Genomic DNA, 27338 nt, shown 5'->3' on the forward strand with positions numbered 1-27338 from the left:
ACCATGAACAGATGTCCATTGTGGTGCGGTATTTTGACAATGAAAAACATAGTCCAGTTGGACATTTTGTGTCTGTTCAGAGACTATTATCAGTTGATGCTCAGTCTATTTTTGACCAGTTAAATGATGTCCTTGACATTCTTAAAATTGACTGGTCATCTCTCTGGTTTGATGGCGCATCTACTATGTCTGGATGTACTGCGGGAGTTCAAATGAAATGTAAAGAAAGAAACAGTGAAATACTCTATGTACACTGCTATGCACATCGTTTGAACCTCGTCCTTGTAGATGTATGCACTTCAAGTAAACAAAACAGAACTGTCTATTTTTTTGGTGTTATTCAGACTCTTTATGCCTTCATGGAGGGGAGTCATGTGCGACATGTGGTAATGGAGAAGATTTCACAAGAAGTAGGATCCCAGTTGAAGACTTTGAAGTCACTATCAAACACAAGATGGGCATGCAGAGCAGAAGCAGTGGCTGCTGTAAAACAAAACTACTCCATTATTTTACAAGCTTTACAAGAGATTATCGAAACCACTTGCCTTGCTGATGCTAAAATAAAAGCCAGGGGTCTTATCCATGAACTAAATTCATTCAAGTTCATCTTTGCCCTTCATATGATGCATGCTATTCTCCAGATGGCGGTAAAAGTGAGTAAGGCTCTTCAAGCTCCAGATCTCAACTTACTTACTGCAATGACAGGGGTGAAAAATTTGCATAATTCTTTGGCTGCAATGAGAAGTGGCCCAGAATATTTTCAATGACAGTGTGAAAATGTGTGTAGAGAATGATATATCGATTCCCCCAGTTAAGAAGAGAAAAACGTCCACTCATATTGATGACACGTTTGAGTCCCAGCATCACTTTGATACAAAAGAGGAGCAGGAGAGAATAACTTCACTTTACCCACTCCTAGACTCAATGATTACCGGCATTGACCAGCGATCTGAACAGGAGACTTGTAAAATTGTGACTGCAGTGGGAAAACTGCTGAGCTTAGACTTCGCAGGGACGATATGAGAATCATTGTTAACAAATTTAAAGTGTCCTTGGATGAGTTGGAAGCTGAAGTCGGATTGCTTCAGGGTTATGATGGATCTGTTCCTAAAGGTAGCACTACGAACACCGCCAGAGAGTGGCTCGATTGGCTAAAGGAATTGGATTGGTCTTCCATGTTCCAGGCCTTTTACAAATGTATTCAATGCTTTGCAGACTTACCTGTTACAGGCTGTTCATGTGAAAGAGCACATGTAAAAAACAAACTAAGTAGTACAATGTCCCAACAGCACCTCGACTCACTCATGATTTTGTTAATTGAACAAGAATTGGCTTCATCAGTTAATTACAATGATGTGATTGAGGAATTTAAGTCCATAACACCTGGTGAGTGACATCTCATTCTCTAGGACAGGAAGATGAAGAAACCTTAATCTGTTTTGGTCAATTTGGGTTAGCTCATTATCTGGTTAAAGATGAAGATCATGAAAATTGACTGTATCTTTGTATACGCCTGGTTATCACTACTGCAAAAATTTGGTATTTTGTGTCTCATTTTTTAAGTTTGTATTTTTTAAGTAAAGTTTAGTTGTTAATTTTAAAAAAAATTAAGTTTAGTTAAGTTTTAGTTTCTTTAGTTTGTTTGATGAATAAAAATAATGTCCTTTATGATTGAGTATTCAATAAATGTTCACTTTTAAAAAATAAATAAATAAATAAAATTCCCTGGGTGCACACCCTAATGAAATGTGCTGCACACGCCTATGTTAATTATAATTATCAGCCAGATCACACCCTCCTGTAGACAAACCCACGGCAGCTGGCTGAGAAGGAGAAAAACTATAAGAGTCTTCTCCTGGAGATTCCCCCATGTTGTTTGATTAGAGGGATGGGAGTTGCTGAAAAGTTCTCCTCCACACCCTGTGGATTCCCAAGGATTTATGTGGAGGCCCCCATGTTTCCACTGTGGTTGCTAGAGCCCCTCTACGTCCCCCAAACTCTCTTTGGCAATGTGTCTCCAAGGGACTGTCACTACTAAGGCTTCCAAGGCTCCTGTTGTGAATGAGACTCTTCAGAAAAGAAAACTAAGACCAAGGCTCAGGGAATCTCCTCCAAGATGGAGAGTGGATGATATGGATTCCCAAATGGATTTAGGAGGGAATTGGAACTGTGTAGACACATTGTTTGCTAGTTAGGGGAGAAGGATACCAGTTGCCCCTGAAGATAAGAGCATGATGCTTGAGTTGGAGGTAGGATAGCAGCCCCAGATCTCTCACAGACACCTTCCTCCTCCCATGGGCGAGTCATCTCTTCAACAGGGTCACTCTTCCCCCGTGATCTGAAGTCACAGGTAGGAAGTGAGAAAAGCGGAGGTAGTGGGAAGGGTTTAGACTAGGTTTGGTTAAATTTCAGTGAGAGATAGAATGATGATTTTGGCTAAGGAGATTCTTATTCAAAACAAACTTGTTCAGCCACATTTATTAGATAAGATAATGTGTATGATCACGTGACAATGGTAAAGAATCAAAGAAGTCATCACTTTCTTCTGACACTGACCCAGAGTTTTATTAGAACAAGGAAAAAATGATTGTTCCTATAGCTACTCTGTCTCTTTTTCTGCTTCATGGTAGAGCTTCAGCCTAGCACTTCCCCAGCCCATGCCTGCCTGGCTTCCTGCAGATTTAAACAGATTTAAAGCAGCAGCATGCTATCTTCACCAGTATAAGAGACATTTCCAGTGTGACCTGCCTGTCTTCACTGTATGGTAGAACTGGAACTGGCTGCAAATTCTATGCAAATGAATAGTCTCTAAGGTGCCACAAGTACTCCTTTTCTTTTTGCGGATACAGACTAACATGGCTGCTACTCTGAAACCAGAATTTAGATGGTAGCTTATAAATAAAGATGGATGGAAAATGGTTCAAAAATGAAGAGTTTGCAGCCTGATGGTAGAAAAAAAGTTCAAGTTGAGAATGTCAATGTCAAAGTTCTGCTCTTTCCTAGTGACCTGCTCTTTCCAGCATGATGATCTGTAATGGGTGGCTGGGTACATGTGTAGCCATTAGAAACAGGTACGGTAAATTGATTCTTTGTTGGCAGGTTAATTACCTGCATTTTATTTAGGAGCAATTTAATCACCCAGAGCATAAAAATAAATGTGTGTTCATCAGCTTTGTTCATTCTATAGGCCTGCTCACTATATTGTAAGATTCCAGTTTCATACGTGAGTTTTGTCTCTCTCGAACAAATGTATTATTTTTCCAGGTGTTCAGAAGGAAAGAGCTTCCTTTGCAGCACATACCGGATCTACTGAGAACCTGGCATTTGTTTATGTTGGCTTCACTGTATTTCATGGGCATGGATCTTAGCCTCCTCAACTCTATTAAGCCTCCAGCTTTGATGGGACTCTGAGTCAGAATTTGATACTAGTAGCTGAAGTAAAAAGCCCTGTGTTGACAGAGAAAAGAGACTTTTAAAAACCTTTTCATTTCATTTTTAGCAGATTTATGTTAAAGACCTCCATCTTCACCAGAAAGTGTGTACAACAGAAAGATGAAACATTGAAGTTGCCCCTCCTGTGTATGTGTGAACATGAAACATGCAATATACATTGCTGTCATCTAATGTCATGTCTTCAGAATGGAATGGTTCATGCATGTTGAAAGAATTTGTAAGAATTTCTGAAGTCCTTGTCCCCTCCATTTATAAACTGATGGCATATTAGCCAGCAAGTGAACAGCTTTGTGTTTAGAGAGTTTTTATAATTGTTCCATTAGTAATATATCAAAACATCACTTCTGGGTCAAAAAACCTCTCAGTATCACTCCTAGGAAAGTGGATGTGCCTTGGCAACAATTACAAAACTCCAGCAATAAAACAACAACAGCAACACAGGGAGGAATTGACATTTAATTGATGTTTTCTTGTTTAATTAGTTTTAAATTCAATTGACAAAATGTAAATAATTATTTCAAAAAATACTGGGTTTTTAATTATTACAAACAGTTTTGTTGGTACTTAAAAACAACATCATGCTGTAATTTGCTGTAAAGTTTCCTGTGAGAAAAGAATGAACCAGACACCTGTAGGATGCACTAAAGGCAAATTTCTTCTAGAGTTCATTTCAAGCTAGTTAGAAAGATATAAAGTGAACCATTTATGTCTGTCAGCTAATAGAATCCATCTACAGAGCAGATGAATGCACCACTAATGAGGTGATATGCTGTAGTCTTTGTGGCTTTGGCAAGCTTGGAAAGGAATAGCCCATCACAGCCTATTTTCCTTCCAATATTCCTTCAAACCCCTAGAAAAAAACAAAGAAACCAGAAGGAGTTAATAAAGAGATGGCTGTTCGTGGTTCTCCCATTCTGAATCAAGTTGGAGTAAACGAAAGAAATAAAATGTGATTAATTGGAAGACTTTTGTATTTTATTCTGTTTAAGCCATGAATGATCACTCACTTGAATAGTGTTAGGAATTTCATTACACATTATCAAATGAACTTTTTACATAGATGGTGGAAGGACATCCAGCCACAAAACACTGCTTCAGCAGATCACAAATGTTAATGCATTTGGCAAGAGCATTACTTTATTAATAATTGCTTGCTACTTACGATGTGCAAGACACAAAGATCATACATTCTCTAGAACTACCCTGGAAGACCCAGAAGAAGGTGTTACCTGGGAATCTTTTTAGTTTATCTGTCTTCTTTTGTTCTCCTTACATAAAATGTTAGAGTGGAGATACAGACTGACTGATGTGGTCCTTGTGAAAGACATGAGTCTTACGTGGGATTTGAATGAGGAGAGGGTATTGGTCTGCTGCGCTGGGATTGTCATTTCAGTCCCAGTGGGCTGCCTGAAAGTCGTCATGAAAATGGAAGGTGTAGACGAAAAGAAATGGGACAGAGTAGCTCACATCGTTGGTGGAACAAAAGGAGAAAGGCTGGAGACCCATATGCTGGTAGGCACTGAAAGAGTTACATTGAAGGACTCACTATATATAGAGGTAGTGTGACTGTACTGTGTCACTTCCAGATTATTAATAAAACAATATTTCTTGTTGTAATCACATGTACTTGTGTGTCCTTCTTGGTCTGCCTGCATACAACAGACCCACCAAAGTGTGTCCCATGAATGCCAGCTGGCAAAGAATATCCTAATTCTGGTATGTAAATTCTGATTCACCAAAGAATATCATGTGAGGTCTTAAATGAAAGCCAGGGTCACACTGGTTATTAATATCATTGTAAAAAGAAAAGGAGTACTAGTGGCACCTTAGAGACTAACCAATTTATTTGAGCATAAGTTTTCGTGAGCTACAGCTCACTTCATCGGATGCATACTGTGGAAAGTGTAGAAGTGAGCTGTAGCTCACGAAAGCTTATGCTCAAATAAATTGGTTAGTCTCTAAGGTGCCTCTAGTACTCCTTTTCTTTTTGCAAATACAGACTAACACGGCTGCTACTCTGAAACCTAGTATCATTGTGAAACACATGTACAACTACTATGTAAGAAGTTATGTATTTATAGTAAAAGTACATCCTTAAATTCTGTTTCAAGGCAGAGTTGACAAACAGGTTTTCTGTCTGCCTGTCAGCATGTATATTAAGCATTGTAAGCCAACACAATCCTATTTACATACAAAGTCTACAGGGGGATGTGAAGTCAACAGGAAGGCAAAACACCAGAGGAAAGCCACAGGGATTTATTCTGACTGAATACAGACAATAAATTCTGGGGAATATAAAGAGAAGGCAAGAAAGATGCCCCTTTATTCTGCATCTAGGCAGTAATCAGGTAATGCAGTTACATTCATGAAAATGGGGTCACAACCAGCCTTGGTTGAAATGCTGTAAAGAACATCTGGGATGAGAAACTTCTATAGGCAGAAAGTTAAGATAAGCCTGGTAAGATAAGTCTCTATATATAGAAAGCGTATTATGATTTTGTTTATATATATATATATATATATATATATATATATATATATATATATATATATATATATATATATATATCCCTTTTGTTTCCATTATCCTTACTCGCTATCTCTTGAATCTTTTAAAATAAACTTATTGTTGTTCTCACCATAAGCCTATCTCAGTGCTGTGGTGTTATACAAGGTGCTGATCCCGAGTTGAATCTCACAGGCTAGTGTGTGCTCTGTTCCCCAGGGGACAGCAGATCTGGTATTTCTGAGAGTGTTCAGTGGATGGTGGTAGGACACTACAGAGGAATTATTTGAAGGGGGGCTTGAGGCCTGAGGTGCACCTACTGTTAACCTACAAGGCAAAGTAAGGGCTGGCATAGCCCAGAGGAGTGTGCTTGGGTAGCAGATAAGCTGGTGGTATCAGGAAGCTGACATCCATGATCCAACTAAACACAAACAGGTCCCCTTCTCACTGGAAGCAGCGGGGGTAACAAGGTGATGCACAGTCCTGGGTATCCAGAGAACCGTCACATATAAACATAAGGATGGAGGCACAGACCAGGGCCAAATTGACTGGAATATGAAACAGAGACATAAACTTTCAAACAGTCTGAGAGTCGGAGACTTTGCTCAGTGCAGAGAAGCACCCAAAAACGTAGATGCTTAACCTAATCTTATCTGAATCTCCTGAGTATGGAAAAATGGATTGAAAATCCCATGAGACAAGGCTCTCTCCAAAGACTGTTGGTACCGCCAGCTTGCAGACGGAGCTAAAAATACTGCATGAATGTTTTCTCAATGTATTTGGCATTCATACTTCCAACACCAAGAAAAAAATATGTTCTAACAGTTAAGGCTTTTGATACTGTCATGCATGACCATCTCCTAAACAAATTAGAGAAATATAACCTAGATGGAGCTATAACTATAAGGTAGGTGCATAGCTGGCTGGAAAACTGTTCTCAGAGAGTAGTTATCAGTGGTTCACAGTCAAATTGGAAGGGCATATTGAGTGGGATCCCGCAGGGATAAGTTCTGGGTCTGGTTCTGTTCACTATCTTCATCAACGATTTAGACAATTGCTTAGAGAGTATACATATAAAGTTTGTGGACAATACCAAGCTAGGAGGGGTTGCAAGTGCTTTGGAGGATAGAATTAAAATTCAAAATGATCTGGACAAACTGGAGAAATAGTCTGAAGTAAATAGGATGAAATTCAATAAGGACAAATGGAAAGTACTCCACTTAGGAAGGAACAATCAGATGCACACATACAGAAGGGGAAATGACTGCCTCGGAAGGAGTACTGCAAAAAGGGATCTGGGTCATAGGGGATCATAAGCTAAATATGAGTCAACAGTGTAACACTGTTACAAAAAAAAAGAAAATGTCATTTTGGGATGTATTAGCAAGAATGTTTTAAGCAAGACATGAGAAGTAATTCTTCCGCTCTACTTCATGCGGATTAGGCCTCACCTGGAGTATTGTGTCTAGTTCTGGGAGCCACATTTCAGGAAAGATGTGGACAAATTGGAGAAAGTCCAGAGAAGAGCAACAAAAAATGATTAAAGGTCTAGAAAACATGACCTATGAGGGAAGATTGAAAAAATTGGGTTTGTTTAGTCTGGAGAAGAGAAGACTGAGAGGGGACATGATAACAGTTTTCAAGTACATAAAAGGTTGTTACAAGGAGGAGGGAGAAAAATTGTTCTCCTTAACCTTTGAGGATTGGACAAGAAGCAATGAGCTTAAACTGCAGCAAGGGAGGTTTAAGGTTGGACATTAGGAAAAACTTCCTAACTGTCAGGGTGGTTAAGCACTGGAATAAATTGCCTAGGGAGGCTGTGGAATCTCCATCGTTGGAGATTAAGGGCAGGTTGGACAAACACCTGTCAGGGATGGTCTAGATCAGTAGTTCTCAACCAGGGGTCCACGGCCACCTGGGGGTCTGCGAGCCCTTTCAAGGGGTCCGTGGGGCCCTGCAGCTGAAACCCCAATCCCCAGCGCCCCCTGCGGGGCTGAAGCCAGGAGGCGCAGGGCTGAAGCCACAATCCCTACTGGCGCCCCTCACAGGGCTGAAGTTGGGAGGTGCAGGGTTGAATCCCCGAGCCCTGGTGCTCCCTGTGGGGCAGAAGCACTGAGCCCATGGGCAGAGTTGGGGACTTAGAGGGCATTCCCGCCGCCCGCCCTGCTCCCCCCCAAAACTGCAGCGCAACAGCACGGCAGTTCAGGGGGAGGAGGGGCAGCTCCACACCTTGCCCCCCCCCAATTTCCTTTCCCCAACCAGGCCAGGTTGGAGGCAGGAAGCCAGAGCCCATGTAGTGGAACAAACAGCTCCCTGGAAGAATTTCCTATCTAGGTTGTACTGATCATGCTCACCCAAACTGAACAGGCTCAGTAGGTAACTGCTATTGGTGGGCTGGGAAATGTGCTGGCTGCTGTTTTTGCCGTTACACCAGGCAGTGTGGGGCAGCTGCTGCTCTGGCTGGTGCCCTGGGGCAGGCAGCTGCCGCGTTCCCTCCTCTCCTGCTGGTGCCCCAGTTTGAAGCTGCTCCTCAACTCCCAGCCTCCTTTGCTCCCACAGAGGCAGCCGGTAAGAGCCGCCCATGTGGGGAGACCCAGCTCTGTGGCTGGCAGACCCATCCAGGAATAGGGACTGCAGGGGAGCCCTCCCACCACTCAGTCCCTAGTACCCCTCTCCCTACATCCTGAGCTACACCCTCCCTGCACCCTGAGCTACCCCCTGCCTGTACACAGCCCCAGCTACCTCCCTCCTTGCATCCTGAGCTCCCCCACACCTTTATACACCCCCAGCTACTCCCCTCCCTGCACCCTGAGCTACCCCCATGCCTGCACACAGCCCCTAGCCACACCCTCCCTGCACTCTGAGCTGTTTTCAAACTTTTTGAGCTAAGCCCCCCATCTCTGAGTTATCATTTTTGGTTGCCTCCCCCCCCAGGCTAGGTGGCCTGCAGAGGTGAGTCAGGCGGTAGAGGTGGCGCTCCCTCAACCCCGCCACATGGAGGTGGCTCAAGCCCTGCTGGCCCCTGCCCCCTCAAAATAGAAGTCAAACTATGCCTATGCCCACAGCCCCTGCCCCGAGGCACCCACCTGCCTCCACTGGGCCCTGGAGTTTTTATAGCATGTCGAGGGGGGCCTACAATTCTATGAGCTTCATTACAAACCGCAGTTTTATTTTTCCTAAAAATTATATCTTATATCAGTCTTTAACACATCTCCTTTTCCTTCCCTTCATGATAAAGGCTCTCCAGTTGCTGATATAACTGTACTGAGTGCAGAGGAGGAAAGATTCAAAACAAGACTTATAATTTTCCAAGCATCAGCATCACTTTGAATCAAATAATGTTGCCATCCCAACTACATCCCAACCTTACCATTACCACATTTAAAATAAGTGGCTCAAATATTTAGCACTTTAGTTTTATTTACTGTCTGGCCAGTCATATTCTGAAAGAATTCCAGACAAAGGAGAAAAGCATGGTTTGCCTCCTAAAAGACAAATAAAACCCCAACATTTCATAGCTGGAATGTTCTTTTGCTCTGTTTCTTGTGGTACATAAAAAATGATTGAATGGAGAGGTCACCTTAATCCACACAGGTGACCTACTTCAGGTCAGAGGACTGTAGGTGATAAGAAGCCCAGCAAAAAGGACACATCTGCTGTGCATCTTTTTGAGTCTCCTTACTGAAATTCTGATACTGGAATAAGCATGTTAAATACATTATCAAAATATAACCAAGTGGTAAAATATGATACTTTTTATAGCTCTTTTAACTGACTGCACCATTTCTATTAATACCACACGTACAGAGTGAAGCCTTCTTAAATTACCAGTTAAACAATAAAGCTGTTTTAAGAAGTAGATGTACTGTACATTAAGGCCATGCATTTACAGAACCAGGTAGCATATAAATCCCAGATGATAAACATCAAAGACATCTAATGAACTATATTACATAATCCCCATTTAGCAGCCAGGTTAAAGTAGGTGACATTGTCAACTGCTGTACCCTTCTCAGCAACCTTCTCCTTCTACTCGTTGAAAGTGAAGTATTTTCATATATACTCTATGTACATACACACACACTATATATTAAAGACTAAATTTTGGACCAATTCAATGCCAATATTCAAAACTCTTTAATTTGTTCTACTTAGTAATTCTCTGCTTCCAATAAAATCATTTGCAGTACTAAATATCACTTCTGAACTGTCTTACTTACATTATGCAGCTACATATGCATCGCTTTGGCATTGTCAGACAAACTAAACACTCTGAACTATAAACCTCAAGTCATATTCACACCAGAAGAAGTGGTACTATATTTTTTAATGGGATGGGACATGACTTGCCACAGCAGAGGGACCCAATTTTCTGAACTCTGCTAGAACTCAGGCACAGAGATAATTAAGCTAGACGAGGATCTGATGGTACACTTTGCAGCTAGGACCATGTACACATAGATAGTTACTGAACATAGAGAATTACAGACTAGTATATGTTTCAGAGTAACAGCCGTGTTAGTCTGTATTCGCAAAAAGAAAAGGAGTACTTGTGGCACCTTAGAGACTAACCAATTTATTTGAGCATAAGCTTTCGTGAGCTACAACTCACTTCATCGGATGCATAAAGTGGAAAATACAGTGAGGGTGTTTTATGCACACAGACCATGAAAAAATGGGTGTTTATCACTACAAAAGGTTTTCTCTCCCCCCACCCTACTCTCCTGCTGGTAATAGCTTATCTAAAGTGATCACTCTCCTTACAATGTGTATGATAATCAAGTTGGGCCATTTCCAGCACAAATCCAGGTTTTCTTCCCTCCCCCCAAAAACAAACCCACTCTCCTGTTGGTAATAGCTTATCTAAAGTGATCACTCTCCTTACAATGTGTATGATAACCTGGATTTGTGCTGGAAATGGCCCACCTTGATTATCATACACATTGTAAGGAGAGTGATGATAATCAAGGTGGGCCATTTCCAGCACAAATCCAGGTTATCATACACATTGTAAGGAGAGTGATCACTTTAGATAAGCTATTACCAACAGGAGAGTGGGTTTGTTTTTGGGGGGAGGGAAGAAAACCTGGATTTGTGCTGAAAATGGCCCACCTTGATTTTCTCCCCCCCATCCCAATTATTAATTATTAATTAGCACAAATCCAGGTTTTTGAATGTTATAATTCTTGACATCTGATTTGTGTCCATTTATTCTTTTACGTAGAGAAACTCTTTTACTCTACGTAAAAGAATAAATGGACACAAATCAGATGTCAAGAATTATAACATTCAAAAACCAGTCGGAGAACACTTCAATCTCTCTGGTCACTCGATTTCTGATCTCAAAGTGACTATCCTTCAACAAAAAAACTTCGAAAACAGACTCCAGTGAGAGACTGCTGAATTGGAATTAATTTGCAAATTGGATACAATTAACTTAGGCTTGAATAGAGACTGGGAATGGTTGAGTTATTATAAAAAGTAACCTATTTCCCCTTGTTTATTCCTCCCCCCTCCCCCCCACTGTTCCTCAGACGTTCTTGTTAAACCCTGGATTTGTGCTGGAAATGGCCCACCTTGATTATCATACACATTGTAAGGAGAAAGAAAAGGAGTACTTGTGGCACCTTAGAGACTAACCAATTTATTTGAGCATAAACTTTCATGAGCTCATGCTCAAATAAATTGGTTAGTCTCTAAGGTGCCACAAGTACTCCTTTTCTTTTTGCGAATACAGACTAACATGGCTGTTACATTGTAAGGAGAGTGATCACTTTAGATAAGCTATTACCAGCAGGAGAGCAGGGTGGGGGGAGAGAAAACCTTTTGTAGTGATAAATACACATTTTTTCACGGTTTTTGTGTATAAAAACATCTTCTGTATTTTCCACAGTATGCATCCGATGAAGTGTGCTGTAGCTCACGAAAGTTTATGCTCAAATAAATTGGTTAGACTAGTATATGCAATGCCATTAGTATTTTTCTGTAATGCGTCCTTTTAATTCTTTAATTTTCTTCCAATCTCAGTGTTTTTAGAGATAAGTAATGGAAATTCTAAATCCTAGTTTTAATTTTTCTAAAATGCTTTTTGGTTCCTAAGGTCCTCATCCAGTCCAGAATCAAAAATAATACCATGTAACCAATCACAACTAACCAGCACAACTGAAATTTCAAATATCAAAAATCTTATAAATACTTGCCGTAAACTATCTGCCATAAAGTCATAGTCATTCCAGAAATAACATGAGAATAGCCTTTCTCCCCAGTATTTTGGCTCTTTTGCTTCCAATTCTGGTTGCAATTCATGAAGCGTTGGAGGAAAAAGAATGAAATTTTACTTTTTCTAGTTCTGTCTCTGTTCACTGCAATTTTCAGAACCAATTGGTGCATTCCTTTTTTCAGATATGTATTTCTTATGTTTCTTATCTCTGCCAGCCCTTGAACTTGGCATGAGCATTATCATGCTACAAAGATCATTACACCAATCAGGTTATCTTTTCAAACTAAGAAATCCTTAGTCACGCAAAAACCCTACTGATCTCAAAACAAGTTTTACCTGAGTAATAACTGCAAGATACATTCCTTAGAAAAAAAATTATATAGCCATTCCCATTCATTTCCTGGATTAACAGTAAATTTTACAGTAATATTCTCTATGCCAAGCAGACATTGATACATTTTCATAAGCACTTTCTCACCTACTAACATCATGATACTTTGCACGCTGTCCCCACTGACAATGATGCTATGAAAAATCATAGTGCATGCCAGATAAAGCAGACTTTCAGCATTCACACTCCATTAATTAATTCATCACCTAAAAGCTAAGTATTGATTTTTTAATGGCTTTACAAATCTGTTTAAGTTTCTATGATGTAATTAAGAGGACGTGTGTTTACTGTAAATTATCTAACAAGTACAATGGCACTGCTCTCAGCAATAACAAACATCCTAGGCACAAAGCAGACAACAGGGAAAATGACTGCTTGAAAATGCTTTCCTACTAATGATTTATTTAAAAACACACAGGGTAAGATTATTTTCAAGCTCTATTGTTAAAAATTCCCTTACAGCTGTTAAAAAAGGGGGGTTCAGTATTGCTCCCATTAAAGTCAGGGAGAGATGACATTGAATTCCATGGTAGAAGAAGCAGGCCATAAAATGAGACATATCTTCCATCTTTCAATTCACAACAGAAGCCACATTTACCAAATAAAATTCCAGAAAATGGTGTCAAATTGTACTGGTCATCAACAGACAGATAAAGCTTTTTACAAGTCTGAATGTGAGGGATCTGTGATAATTCTATGTAATTTTCCATCACAACAAAGGTTTGCTTGGGTGTCATTTTGAAATTGTTCCCACAATCACTCATTTGTAATAATTTTTGTTTTGTCTAAAAAGAAGGAAGAAATGCAATGCAAGAACTACTATCGCACAAACAATATTTACTGTACTTTTGTTCCTAAATACTAGTTTAAAAAAGCCATAATTCATATAGGCAGCAACAACATTTCCATTAAAATAACACTGAAAAAGAATGGAACCATGAGACAAACTTGGGATCAACTCCCTCCTCACGTACCTCCTCCCCCCCTTAAAAAAGATCATGGTCTTGTGGTTAAGGCACTGGAATGAAACAGTCTCGCCACATGCGTATTAGAGTTGGTCAAATTTTTTTTCCCTAGAATGATTTTCTGACAAAAAATGCCCTTCTTGCAAAACTAAAATTACTCAGGAGAAAATTTCTGTTTGGCTGAAAAATTTCTATTTTCCATCAAGAAAATCAACATGACAGCTGCCAAGCTGCCTGCTTGGAAGATTCATCAATATCACTTCTTGACAGTGAAACTGACAAGAGCTTTTGTGATGTGCTGCCCAGGCTAAGTGCCCTGATTCTGTTTCCCTACCTTGTTCTAGAGACAGAGAACCAGGGCACTCAGCTTTCCTGCCAGCTCAGAGAGATAGAGAGGCAGAGTGGGAGGTGGGGAGCCAGAGCAACCAGGTTCTCTACCACTCCAGCTCCCATAATTACATAAATACATGACAAACTCAACAACTAATACCATGGTGCTGATACAGCCTCCTGCAAGTATCTGTGAATCTCTGGCCTTACAATTACACTGCAAAATTAAACCTGTCAGTGCTAGCTGATTATCAGAAAGAGAGTGGGGTGGGGGTGAGTAGTGGTGATAGCTGTTTGGTTCTGAAATAAGAAACTAGGTGTGCAAGGAATTACAGTCAAAAAATAAATTGGCTGAAAATAGTGATACCGAAAGAAACAAGGTTGGGAAGATTTAGAAGGTCCTGACCTTTGGCCCATCCCCCAAACCGAGAGCACATCCTGGAGGCTGCTTTCTCTGCTAATCTGCAGCCTTTCAATTAATGTGGGGGGACGGAGTGGGGGGGGAGAATCTATCCATTGTGTAAGTCTATGGCCGAAATGCAGAGGGTATATTTTATTTTACAGCGAACTCCAGAGGGAGGGCTGCAACACTTCTCCTGAGAATAGTTACTGCTATTACTCAGTTTTCAAATGACATCCAACTGTTAATGGGAGAAGGGAGGATATCTGAAGCTACTCATCATGCAGAGATAAAACGGTGGCAGAATAATCCGGCTATGTCTTTTTTTAATGTTAATGAGCGGCAGAGCTTAGTTGGGGTTTTTTTAATTAAAAATTCATTGGGTTTTATACTTACTTGAAAAAATATTGGAACGCTTCTCAATATTTAACAACAGGATGTAAAAAGATATTTCTCTTAATATCATATTTTGGTTTAGGAAGAGACCTCAACATTTTTATACTAATCTACACATTTTGGTAAATTTAAAGAAAGATGTTTGCATAATGAATGTTCTAAAGAGGCTTGTACAGCTTATTAAACTAAGTCTTTTTTCATTAACTTAATGTTCTATGACTACTATACTATGAAAGCTAAATACAAGGTACTTTTAGCACCAGTAGTACTGATAGGAAACATTTCAATATTCTTAGTCCATACTCCTAGTCGGTCTGGGAAGTCACTAGTTATCTGAAAACTCTAATATGTGATGACCAGAAAAGCAGAAAACATGGAGATAATCAACCCTTTCATTTTTCACCATACTATGCAAAGCACACATCTAATAATGATTGCACCATGTCTGGATATGGACTAACCTGGAACCCATATACGTTGTGCAGATACTTTGAGGCCATGGGCATAAATATGTAACAATTAACTCTTTACCTATTGGATTACTACAAGATGTAATCCACATGAGCTACTGCATTCCCACATGAGCTGCCTATAAATAGCAATATATTGTTGCTACTAACATTCTAGACTGCAGTGAACCCAGAGCGGGTGTCTTATACATGCAGACTAATAATGAATAATAACTATTTAGAATTAAAACAGCAGCCCTCCAACTGATTTTCTGCAAAAAGGTAAGGTGGCTTTTATGATGATTTATTTGCTGTTTGATCACTATTGTTCCTTGCAATTCTTTCTTTATATAATAAAAGAGTAACCATGTTAAGAAGATCCAAGTGAGTTCTAAGAAATTCATCAAAAGAGTAATTCTAAAGCATTTTAAATTTTCTTTTAGAACATCCTTCTCCACCCATCCTGCAGTAAGTCCTTATGAAAAGTAGCAAGTATTCAGAGGAAAAAAAACCATGAGCTACAAAATATACATGTCATGAAATTGCCTGAGAATAAATGGACTTTGAGTTTCTGTCCTCACTTACTTTCCTCAAGGAGATCTTCAAATACAGTTTGTGGAGTAGTGGCTATTGTTATATGGGGGTGTAGTGAGGCGGTGTGGCTCCCCGCCATCCCAGAGAGGGACGAGCCCTTCCGGGCACCAGAGCGGGTGGAGCTAGGGAGCTCTGAGCCCACCCCTCAGAGGGTCAGGCGGCGCCCCGGAAGTATAAAGGCTCGACCTCAGAACTCACTGGGAAGACAGCCGCCTCCGACCTCCCCATGCCCGCTACCCAGAGGAGTTGCTGGGCCTGCCTCTCGCCAACTACCCTGAGGAACCCATAGTGCTGGACCCCCCAGAGGACACCACTGAGACCCAGGTACCTCAAGAGGGGGAGTGTGGAAGTAGCCCAGGGGCAGCCGACCTAAGTCTGACTGTAGCACTGCCTGAGCCCATGTCAGCGTGTTGCGGCCAGGATCCCCACTGACTCAGCAGCGGGTCTTCTGCCTCTGCTAGGGCCCCGGGCTGGGAGGCAGTAGAGTGGGAGGGCCTGCGTCCCCCTGCCACCCAACCCACAGGTGGTAGTCTCCCCCTCTCCCAGGCCCTTTGGAGGCTTGGGCCTACTATTGGTACTGCTCCTGCTCAGCCCCCGCCTGAAGGCCTGAGCGCCTGACTCCTTGTTGCCCCGCCCAGACCAAGGGCTTATTGATACGCTTGCACTGTTACCGCTCAGCCCTGCCTGAGGGCCTGCATGCCTGACTCACCGTTGCCCTGCCCTGACCCAGGGCCTGGGCTTACTCTGCTTACTCTGCTTATTGCAGTTGCCGCAAGGGCCGCCAAGGCAGATTCCAGGGGCCGGACTAATTCCCCCAAGACATCAATGGCATGTAGTGAGGCTGTGTGGCTGCCCGCTGCCCCAGAGAGGGACGAGCCCCGGCTAACCTCTTTACAGGGGGCCTGAGATTTTAAAATAATAATACATTTCGGGAGTTGTTTTTAGATTCGGGTGCACTCAAGTCACGTTTTCAAGCTTTCCTCCACAAACATAAGGGCTGGAAGCTCACTTTTTAAAATTATATAAGTATTTAAATTTTCATGTAATCACACAACTCCAAAAGATGGAGGTTAAGAAAAATATCAAATACGGTAAGACTTGCCATCAGGGCTGACCTTACCATGAGGCGAAATGAGGCGGCTGCCTCAGGTGTCAGACTGTGGGGAGGGCACCACTAGGACCCAGAGTGTAAAAAATTGTGCCTGCTGCTTGGGCATATGTATTCTCTCTGCTCTAGATGCACAGAGATGGTGGAGTGCTGTGTTGGAGGAAGGAGGGCACAAGAGACATAATAGATAGGAGAAAAGGTGAGAGGGAATAACAGAAAGCAGCAGGAGCTGCAGGAAGAGAGAGGAGGAGGAGCCTCTTATGTACCTCTCTAGCACCCCCAGGAGCCTGGACTGATTAACACCAGCTTCTCAGGGAGCTTCCTGTTTCCTGTTGCTTCCCCGAACCCACTTGAGAACAGGCAGTCAACTGAACTAGTAGGAGCCAGTTAGGCCCTTAAGATGCTGATATCTTCCCTCACTCAGGTCCTGCTACCAGCCTGCTTATTTTTCCCCTTCAACTGAGTGTTGAGAGCCACTATAGCTGGCACAGAACAGCAGTCATGAGTAAAAGAAGAAAACGCCCCTCTGGGGCAGCATTCAGAAAAAGAAAGCAAGCAAAGGAAGCTTTTCTATCTAAGCAGGAAGGAGCTCTCCTGAGATGCATAGACACAAATGTTCACGGTGAGCCTTCCGGCCCCAGTGAGGACGTCAGTGGTGAGGAGATGCCTGATCTTCCAGTTAGTCAGAGTGCACATGACCTGGCAGCTACTGCAGCATCCATATCTCCATCTCAAATGGATATAACCATGCACATTCCTGAAGAAAAGCGTAGATCAGAGACGAGTATGGTGGAGGCACAAGAAACAGCTGCTGCTGAGTTTAGTTCCTTAAATCTTGATGATCCAGGACTGTGGACCCACTTGAGCACTAGCCTGAGGGACTTCCTTTTACTGCATGGGCCACAGCAAGTGAAAAACTTCATGTTCCCCAAAGACAATAAAAATAGAAGTTTCCATCCAACACATTACTGGCTTGAAATCCCCAATGGTGACAAAGTGGAGAGGCCATGGTTTATGTACTCAAAACCCAGAATGCTGCATACTGCTTTTGTTGCAAACTCTTCCAGTCTAATGTTCCAGCCACATTGGGTTCTACCGGAACACAGGACTGGAAAAATCTGGCTAGAAATCTGCCATGCTATGAGAGGCAGCAAATCACCAGAGAGCATTCCATAGGTGGAAAGAGCTTGAGATGAGACTAAGGTTAAAGGCCACCATAGACGATCAGCATCAAGAGAAGATTGCATCAGAGTCTCTTTACTGGCAAAATGTTCTGAAAAGGTCCGTTGCCATTGTGAGAATGCTTGCTACCCAAAACCTAGCACAGTGTGACACTTCAGATCAGCTGTATGTGCCGAACAGTGGAAACTTCCTTAAAATTGTGGAGCTGATGGCTGAGTTTGATGCTGTACTCCAGGAGCATCTAAGAAAAGTCACCACCCAAGAAATGTACACACACCACTACCTTGGAAAAACAATTCAAAATAAGATCATACAGTTACTGGCAACAAAAGTCAAACAGAAGATTGTGGCAGATCTGAAGTCAGCAAGATATTACTCTGTTATTCTGGACTGCACACCTGACATCAGCCATACGGAACAAATGACTTTACTGGTGCGTTTTGTAACAACACCAGAACCTAGTAAAAAGGTCCCTGCAATGGTGACTGTCAGAGAGCATTTTCTAGAATTTATTGACATTGATGATACTACAGGAGCTTGTATGACAAATGTGCTTCTTAAAAAGCTGGAACATACGGGAATTGCGATAGCAGACATGAGAGGTCAGGGCTACAATAATGATGCCAACATGAGAGGAAAGAACAGAGGAGTGCAGAAATGGATTTGAGAGTTAAACCCTCGAGCTTTTTTTCCCATACAGTTCTCATTCATTGAACTTGGTGGTCAGTGATGCAGCATCAGCTTCTAGTTAGGCTGCTGGATTTTTTAATGTAATTCAAAGCATCTATGTATTTTTCTCTGCAACAACTCATCGATGGCAAATTTTGAAGCAACATCTGGGAAGATCCTCTCTGACACTGAAACCACTGAGTGCCACACGATGGGAAAGTCGAGTGGAGGTGATAAAGCCTATTAAACACCAAATTGGGAAGATAGATGATGCCATAGTTGCCATTATGGAGGAAAATGTTATGCCAGGAACTGTTCGTGGGAGAACAGTGGCAGAGGGAAATGGAATCACCAGAAACATACATAACTTCAAATTTCTGTGTGGCTTAGTGTTGTAGCATGACATACTGTTTGAAATAAATGTTGTAAGCAAGAGACTCCAAGGTGTTGACCTTGATATATCTGGAGCAATGAAACAACTGGACAAAGCAAAGTCATACCTATAGTCTTACCGGTCAGATGAGGGATTTCAAAACATTCTGGAGAGTGCACAGAAGTTGACAGAGAAACGTCACACTGAAGCTATTTTCCCACCCTTTCAAGAATACAAGAGTCACCAAAGAAGATGACATTTTGATTACGAGGCACAGTATAATCTCATAAGAGACCCCAAACAACAATTCAAAGTTGAATTCTTTAACCAGGTGCTAGATTGTGCAATACAGTCAGCTGAAGAACGTTTCATGCTGCTTTATGGCTGGCCGAAACGTTTCAACTCTGCCGATATTGAGCATACAATTTTCAACCAGCCAGGCAAAATCAAGGATATGATGTTTCCAGTAAATGAGCAGATGTGACACTTCTCAAAGTCACACTGTGAAAGAGTGCTTGAGAATGGTGAGAAACTGAATTGGAGTTGGCTAGTTTACTCGAAATCAACTGACAAAGTGTCCTGTTTTTGTTGCAAAATATTTGACAAGAATGTCAAATTGTTGCTCGCGTTTTCTGGGTACAATTACTGGCATAACTTAACTAATGCTCTGAAGCAACATGAAAAGTCACCCAACCACTTTATGGCCTACTCCAAATGGATGGAGGTCAAGTCCAAGCTCGAGCTGAATAAATGGATAGATGCAGAAAACCAGCGCATTATTAATGTAGAAACCCAGCACTGGATAAGCATGCTTGAGTGTCTGATCTCAATTACCCTCTTCCTTGCAAAAAATAATTTGGCTTTCTGGGGCTCATCAGATAAGTTGTTCATTAAACATAACGGTAATTTCCTCGGTTTGGTAGAGCTCCTTGGGAAATACAATGATGTTGCGTGTGAGCAATTATGTTGAGTAGTTTGTAAAGAAGCTATGGACCATTACTACAGAAAAACTATTCAAAATGCATTGATTGACCTTATGGCAAGGAAGATGCTTGATAATATATTGATGCGGCTCAGCAAAGCGATGTACTATGCTGTAATAATGGACTGCACTCCCAACATTAGTCGCAGTGAAAACATGTCATTTACAGTAAGATTTCTTGCCAAGGATGGCTGTACCCAAGTAAAGGAACACTTCATCTGTTTCTGGTCTGTGGACAACTCTACTGGAAAAGGCCTAACAGAACTGTTTATGAACATTTTGAATGAGAATGAAATAAAGCTTCAGGACTGCTGCGGTCAAGGCTACAACAGCGCGATCATGAAGGGAAGAAACAGTGGCATCCAGGCAAGGATCCTTGTGCTGATTCCAAGAGCTTTCTTCATACCTTGTGGCTGCCATTCCCTCAGCCTGGTTGTGTCAGATGCAGCATCATCTTCTTTAGAGTCAGTATCTCTCGACAGAGTACTGCAAAGGATATACGTCCTGTTTTCAGCATCAAATATCAGGTTGAAGATCCTCATGGACAATGTTACAAATCTGGCCGTGAAGCCACTAAGTGACACTCACTGGGAGAGCTGCATTGACAGTGTAAGCCAGTGAGTGAGGTTTACGATGCCCCAGTGGAACTGGTGCAGTCAAGTAAAGCCTAAGGCGGAATCAGACGCGAGGCACAAAGCCTGACAAACCAGATCACTGATGTCAAATTTCTGGTCTCAGTTGTGGTTTGGCATGATATCCTATTCCAAGTAAACATTGTAGCAAGGCATTACAAACTCAGTCAATGGCTATCACAACCGCTACTTCTTTGATGAGAAGCTGTCTTGATTTTGTTGTGTTCTACAGAGACAACAGATTTGAAGATGCCATCACTGCTGCCAAGGAAATGGCAGAGAACTTAGGAGTTGATCCTGTCTTCAGGGAATCTCATATTCATCAGAAGAAGAGAGAGTTTGGTTACAAGGACAAAAATGAGATGATGGGAAGCTCGGAAGAAAAATTCAAGAGGGAGTATTTTTGCTCACCCATTGACAAGAGTCTCACTCAAGAGTCTATCGAAGAAAAAGGTCTGGACAAATGAAACACCACAAAAACACCTGGGTTTTTTGTATGACTTTAATAAGTTGTGGGCAGACAGGAAAACAGTCAAACAATTATATGGACCATCAACAGATGCTGACACGTGGGGACTGTTCGGATGTCAACGATAAAGACCTCAATGTCAAATTAGACAACATCCGTTACATTTTGCAACACAGGAAGCACTCTCCACTCCAAGTTCTCCAATTCATTCGTGATGCAGAGTTGAAGGACATGTTTCCTAATGTGTGATAGCTTTGGGGATTCTGCTCACACTGCCAGTCACAGTAGCGAGTGGTGAGCACAGCTTTTCAAAGCTCAGGCTCATTAAAACATATCTTTGATCAACAACGGTCAACCAGAGACTGACATCGCTTGCTATTTTATTGCTTGGAAATGCCATTGGCCAGTCTCTGGATCTCTCTGATGCTGTGCTTCAGTTCATGAGGGCAAAGGTGAAAAAAGCAACCTTTTGAATTAAAGGACTAGGGTTAACATTCTACAGCTGTCACCTACTGTAACAGTATTTAATAGTGGTCCACCCAATGTTGGTGCACAGTTCAATTTCACGATGTTAGTACATTTCAGTTATTCTTAAAATTTAAAAGTTTATACAAGCTTAGAGAAAACAATTTTTTTTATTTGCGTATATATGGCCTGAATAAATACAGATTTACAGATCCTAGCATACAAATTTATCATCTTGTATGACAGGGATAAATCATGCAGGCAAATCGAGCACCAAAGTTGTGAAATGGGCTACAAATGCAATAAAAATAAGGTATTGAAAAGTTTAACAAATGGAGAGGGAGGGCACCGAAGACGCTCCTCGCCTGGGGCATCATTTGGTCTAGAGCCGGCCCTGGCTGTGTAAACTCTTCCTCTAGAACTAAGAAGTATCTGAAATCAGCAACTTGTCACAAATTCAAATTTTGTCTTTGAACCAGCAGAGGTTTGCTCAAATTTTCTTCACACCCACTTGCTTTCTGCTCCATCAGGCTGCTGTTTAATTTATATGGAGTTCAAACCTGGTTTGCTTTAAAAATGAGTCTGAGCCAAGCCTCCAAACTCTGGGAAAATCTAAATCCAGATCCTAACTTTACAGCTCGAGGCAATTTCTAATTAATTGATTTAGGCTGCATGCAGCTAGTCAATATGCCATTTCTCCTGTATTCCTCATTGGGTGGTTAAAAGAAAAATAAATCAGTTAATTTACAGATTACCAGATCAACATATTTTATAATATACCTGGTCTTGCGAAGACAGTATACTTTCCCTTGCTTGACACAAATGCAGCACCCCAGTAGTTCCAATCTCTGTCTCAGTACTTGATAAACTCTTAATTTCCATAAAACACATCAGAACACACAACACCACATCTCATGTTATTCTAGCTTCCAAATTCCTTAATTACTTTAGTTTTCAGTCTCTATCTAGAATTCTCCAATTCCTGAATCCTGCAGTTCCACACATTGGATGCTCTATACTCTCTGGGTGAGATTTAAAAAAAAAAACAAATTCAGAATTGGCCTGACCTCGACCTTCAGCTGAGTGCTTTGAAAAAACCCCACTCTCTCTGTGCAAATGAAAAGATGCTCAGCTTGCGTTTCTGATTAGCAGTGCAACATTCAGCAAATGTTGTCGAGTTCACGTTTACTTACGTTACAAAAACAGGAGAGAACTATAACAAAACTATTTTAAGTTACCATAAGCACATAAGACTGTAATGAAGTGCCATGAATGATTACATTTTCAATAATCCAACCAAAACTATTTGCAGTGTGATCTAATGATATTGAGAAGTTCCTATTAGACTCAACCTTATAGAGCTCACACAGTGATCCTTAATACTTCCAGTAACTTAGTTACACTTCCAATATTGAGAAGCTCTTGCATTTTGGTATCATTGTTCTGAACGGTCCAGCTCCATGGTTAGTCCGCAGCTCTGTTGCACAGCATCACATGAAATACACCAGGATGCTACAGTATTAAGAAATTGCAGAGATCATTCCTTTAAGCTGATGCAAGTTTCTTCAAAACACATGCTGCTAAATTCAACCCACTAAAAGCACTGACTGTTTTTTGTTCATTTCTTGAAATTAAATTCCAGCTGTTCTGAGTAATTCTATCTGCCCCTGGTTTGTATGACCAAATCCCCTGTGTTATAATTCTTTTTTAGACACCGCAAATAGATTTCACCAGTTTCTGCTGCAGAAATGACAAACCACTGTAAATTTGTAGCAGGAATACTTCATTGTTAACTGTAGTTTCAACAGAAATAATAATGAAAAATACATCTTATGAAAGAATATTTTTGAAGGTCACTACCAAAAAAAATTTGCTTAACAAGCCTGAGTTTGAGATGAATTCTAGTAAGCTGCATAGCCCGGGGGCGGGGCAAGGAGGAAAGAATTGGATGCATACTCATGTTACCTTGAGGAACATGTCAGTGCTGCTTTTCTGCAGCAACATCCTGATGATTGCACACGTTTTTACATGAAATGAAACATAAAATGATATTCGATAATAAAAAAAAGCATTTTATGTCAGCAGCTAACACGCAGTTTATTACAGTAGTTTTACCCTGGTCTTATTGGTCAGAGCTTTGAAATTCCTGAGGTTGAGCTGCCATGTGTTCAGAAGCACTTAATGAAGTTCAAATTTTCTTCCCGGTTCTGCATTATCACATCTTGAAGGTATGTCTTAATGTAAAATCAGATGGTCTATGAAACCACCAAAACTATAAAAGTAAAGAGCAATTCTCTGGGGCTTTTCTACAGCTCCTTTCTTTGGCTTTAACTCTAATCTTAGCTTTGATTTGCTTCAAACTGTTGTGCAGATGTCCTTCTATAACTTTGTACGGCTCTAGGTCATTGTCACACAAACTCTTTGTATGTTTGCTAGACACTTACGCTGCATTCCAAAAACACTCCTGTTTGTTTCACTTACTTGCCTGTACTAAAGATTAATAATATATTATTGTGAAGGACTCACAAACAATTCAGTTTCATTAACTTTTCCTCATGTCAGGTGAACCAATGTTTCCCATTCCATTCCCTTGCTCGACAGATTTCCTGTGAATGCACAAATCTGTTCACTCATTTATCATTAAAGTCCCAATTTAGCTGAATTAATAGGGCTTATTTAACCTTCCCCCCAGAGGAAATGTATCAAGTTTTACAGAAATAGCATGTCTTTTTTTATATAAAAAAAGTCCCAATATAAATCACAGCAAACACACACTTTCATATCCTGCTTAACCATGAAAAACAACTAACCCAGAATAGTTTTACCCATGAGCAATATACACAAAACCACATGTGCTTCTCTGGAAGCGATGCCTTCCTTTTTCATGTTTGTTTCTGAGCGAAATTAGTGTTCCTGAAAGGTGACAGACCTGGAGGCTCAAATTCTTGATTCATCTACAGAACAGGTATGGCATGTGCAGAGGCACTGCAAGCTTCTGGATAGCACTTTGTTAATATCCCTGCTCTTTATTCTGGAGGAATTAACTCTGTAGGCAAAGAGAGAGTTTATGGTCCATTCCCATTCAGTCCTTGGCCTCCACCGAACCCTCCAACAAGTGTGTCAGTTAGCATAAGTTGTAAGGGTGTTCATTTGTGAGTTGACATCTGGACCAAAGAACATGAACTGAGACCAGCAACTCATTTTATTTAATCCAGATAGCTATCAGATGCTAATAACTTTCAATCACTCCTGAGTTAGATCAGAATTCATTGGGAGACTTATATCCCTACCCTATTCTTCTCTCTCACAATGCAAGCATGCTGTAGTTTCTTCATTCTAAAAAAACCCATTCTTTACCCCACTTACCTTTCCAACTACTACTTTCCAACTTCCATCTCCCTTTCATCTCAAAGTCCATTGAATGCAAAGTTTACATTTGCTGTCTGCAGTTCCTTTCCTCCAGTTACATATTAGACCCTCTCTAATCCAGCTTCCACCCCCTTGCATTCCACTGAAACTATTGTCAAATTTCAGAGTAACAGCCGTGTTAGTCTGTATTCGCAAAAAGAAAAGGAGTACTTGTGGCACCTTAGAGACTAACCAATTTATTTGAGCATGAGCTTTCGGATGCATCCGATGAAATGAGCTGTAGCTCACAAAAGCTCATGCTCAAATAAATTGGTTAGTCTCTAAGGTGCCACAAGTACTCCTTTTCTTTATTCTTGTCAAAGTCGCCAATGAACTTTTCCTAGTCAAAGCTCAGAACAAATACACTATCCTCATCTTCCTTGAGCTGTCAGCTGTCTTTGACACAGCTGACCATGCTCTCTTTCTTGTCCATGACTACTTTCTTGATTCTCCTCCTATCTCTCGAATCACTCCTTCAGCGTGTTGTTTGGACGACCTTCTTATGCTGCCCTGCAACTTTCTGTGGGAGTTCCCAGGGTTCTGTCCTTGGTCCTCTTCTCGCTCTGACCTTATCGCTGGGTAATCTCATCCTCAAACACAAATTCAACAACCATCTCTATGCTGACAAGTCACAGATTCATCTCGTTACTTTAGAGCTGTTAACTTCAGTCCAAACTCAAATTTAATCGTGTCGCTCTAACAACTCCTCATGGATGTCTAGCCATCAGTTCAAGCTCAACATGGCTAAAACAGAGCTCCTAATCTCTCTATCCCCCCAACGCTCCCCCACTTTTCTCAGTCACTGTGGCCGCTACCACCACCATCCTGCCTGTCACTCAGGCCCATAACCTGGACATCAACCTTAACTCAGACCGCTCTCTATAGTGGGGTGGGCAAACTACGGCCGGGGGTCACATCCGGACCACCAGACATTTTAATCCAGCCCTCGAGCTCCCGCGGGGGAGTGGGATCCAGGGCTTGTGCTGCTGTGGCGCTCCAGCCAGGGGAGTAGTCTCGGGGGCTTGCCCCGCGCCGCATGGCTCCTAGAAGCAGTGGCATGTTCCCCCTCTGGCTCCTACGCATAGGGGCAGCCAAGGGGCTCCGCACACTGCCCCTTCAACTCCCATTGGCCGGGAACCGGAGCCAATGGGAGCTGCGGGGTGGCGCCTGTGGGCAGGGCAACGCGCAGAGCCACCTGGCCGCGCCTACACATAGAAGTCGGAGTGGGGACATGCCATTGCTTCTTGGAGCTGCTTGAGGTAAGCGCCGCCCAGAGCCTGCACCCCTGACCCCCTCCTGCATCCAAACCCCCTGACCCAGCCATGATCCCCCTCCCTCCCTCCGAACCTCTTCGTCCTAGCCCGGAGCACCCTCCTGTATCCCCACCCCAGAGCCCTCACCCGCTGCAGGAGCCCTCACCTGCACCCCAACCCCCAATTTTGTGAGCATTCATGGCCTGCTATATAATTTCCATACCCAGATGTGGCCCCCAGGCCAAAAAGTTTGCCCACCCCTGCTCTATAGCCTCACATGCAAGCTATATTTAAATCTTGGAGATTCCTTCTGCATAACATCTCAAGATACAGCCTTTCCTGCCCATAAAACTTGCCTGGGATCTCATAATCTCACATCTCAATTCCTGCAACATCTTTTTCTCTGATCTTGACAAACAATCTTGCCCTGCTGGTATCCATGCAAGCTACTGCTGCAAAAATCATTTTCCTATCTGGTCATTTTGACCATGTCTCCCCTCTCTTTGCACCATTCCACTAGCTCCCCCTTTTCTATCACATCAAACGTAAACTGCTTGTACTCACTTTCAAGTCCCTTCACACCCTATCCTCATCCTATCATTCAGTACTGAAGTGTCAGCTCCCACCTCTGATCAGCCCATGATCTCAGCTTCCTTCACCCACTTGTTAAATTTCCAAACAAGCACCTTGGGGCTCCTCCATGCTGCCACTCATGCTTGAAAGGAATACCTAGTAAACATCCACACAACTACTTCATTATCCACTTTCAAATCTCTCCTTAAAACTCTTTTGTCATGATGCAGACAAAAAAATTGACAATGGTTAGGCTGTATCACAACCTAGCATGCTGACAAATGTTGTCACTTTGTTTCCTTGCCCTCCCCCATCTGTCTGTAGCCATCCACTGTCTCTTGTCTTTTACTTAGATTGCAAATTCTTTTGGGGACAGGAACAGTCTTTTTTGGTCTACGTTTGTCCATGGCACAATGGACATGACAAGGGCTCCTAGGAGCTACAGTAACACAAATAATAATAAAATAAGCAAATAAATAATAATAATAATGAAATATCATGGAAGGCTCCAGTTCATCCT

At 41.7% G+C, this 27338-nt stretch overlaps 1 long non-coding RNA gene across 1 annotated transcript in view; it reads right to left on the reverse strand.

Annotated features, from left to right (window-relative positions):
* Positions 1-4086: 4086 nt before the first annotated feature.
* The window catches only part of LOC311516476, a 166365-nt gene continuing 143113 nt past the window's right edge, over positions 4087-27338 (reverse strand). The window contains exon 6 of the long non-coding RNA XR_014710422.1: positions 4087-4303. This is a non-coding gene — a long non-coding RNA (uncharacterized lncRNA). The remainder of the gene's footprint in view (positions 4304-27338) is intronic.

Source organism: Lepidochelys olivacea (genome assembly GCF_965140295.1).
Source record: "Lepidochelys olivacea isolate rLepOli2 genome assembly, chromosome: 2".
Classification (NCBI taxonomy): domain Eukaryota; kingdom Metazoa; phylum Chordata; order Testudines; family Cheloniidae; genus Lepidochelys; species Lepidochelys olivacea.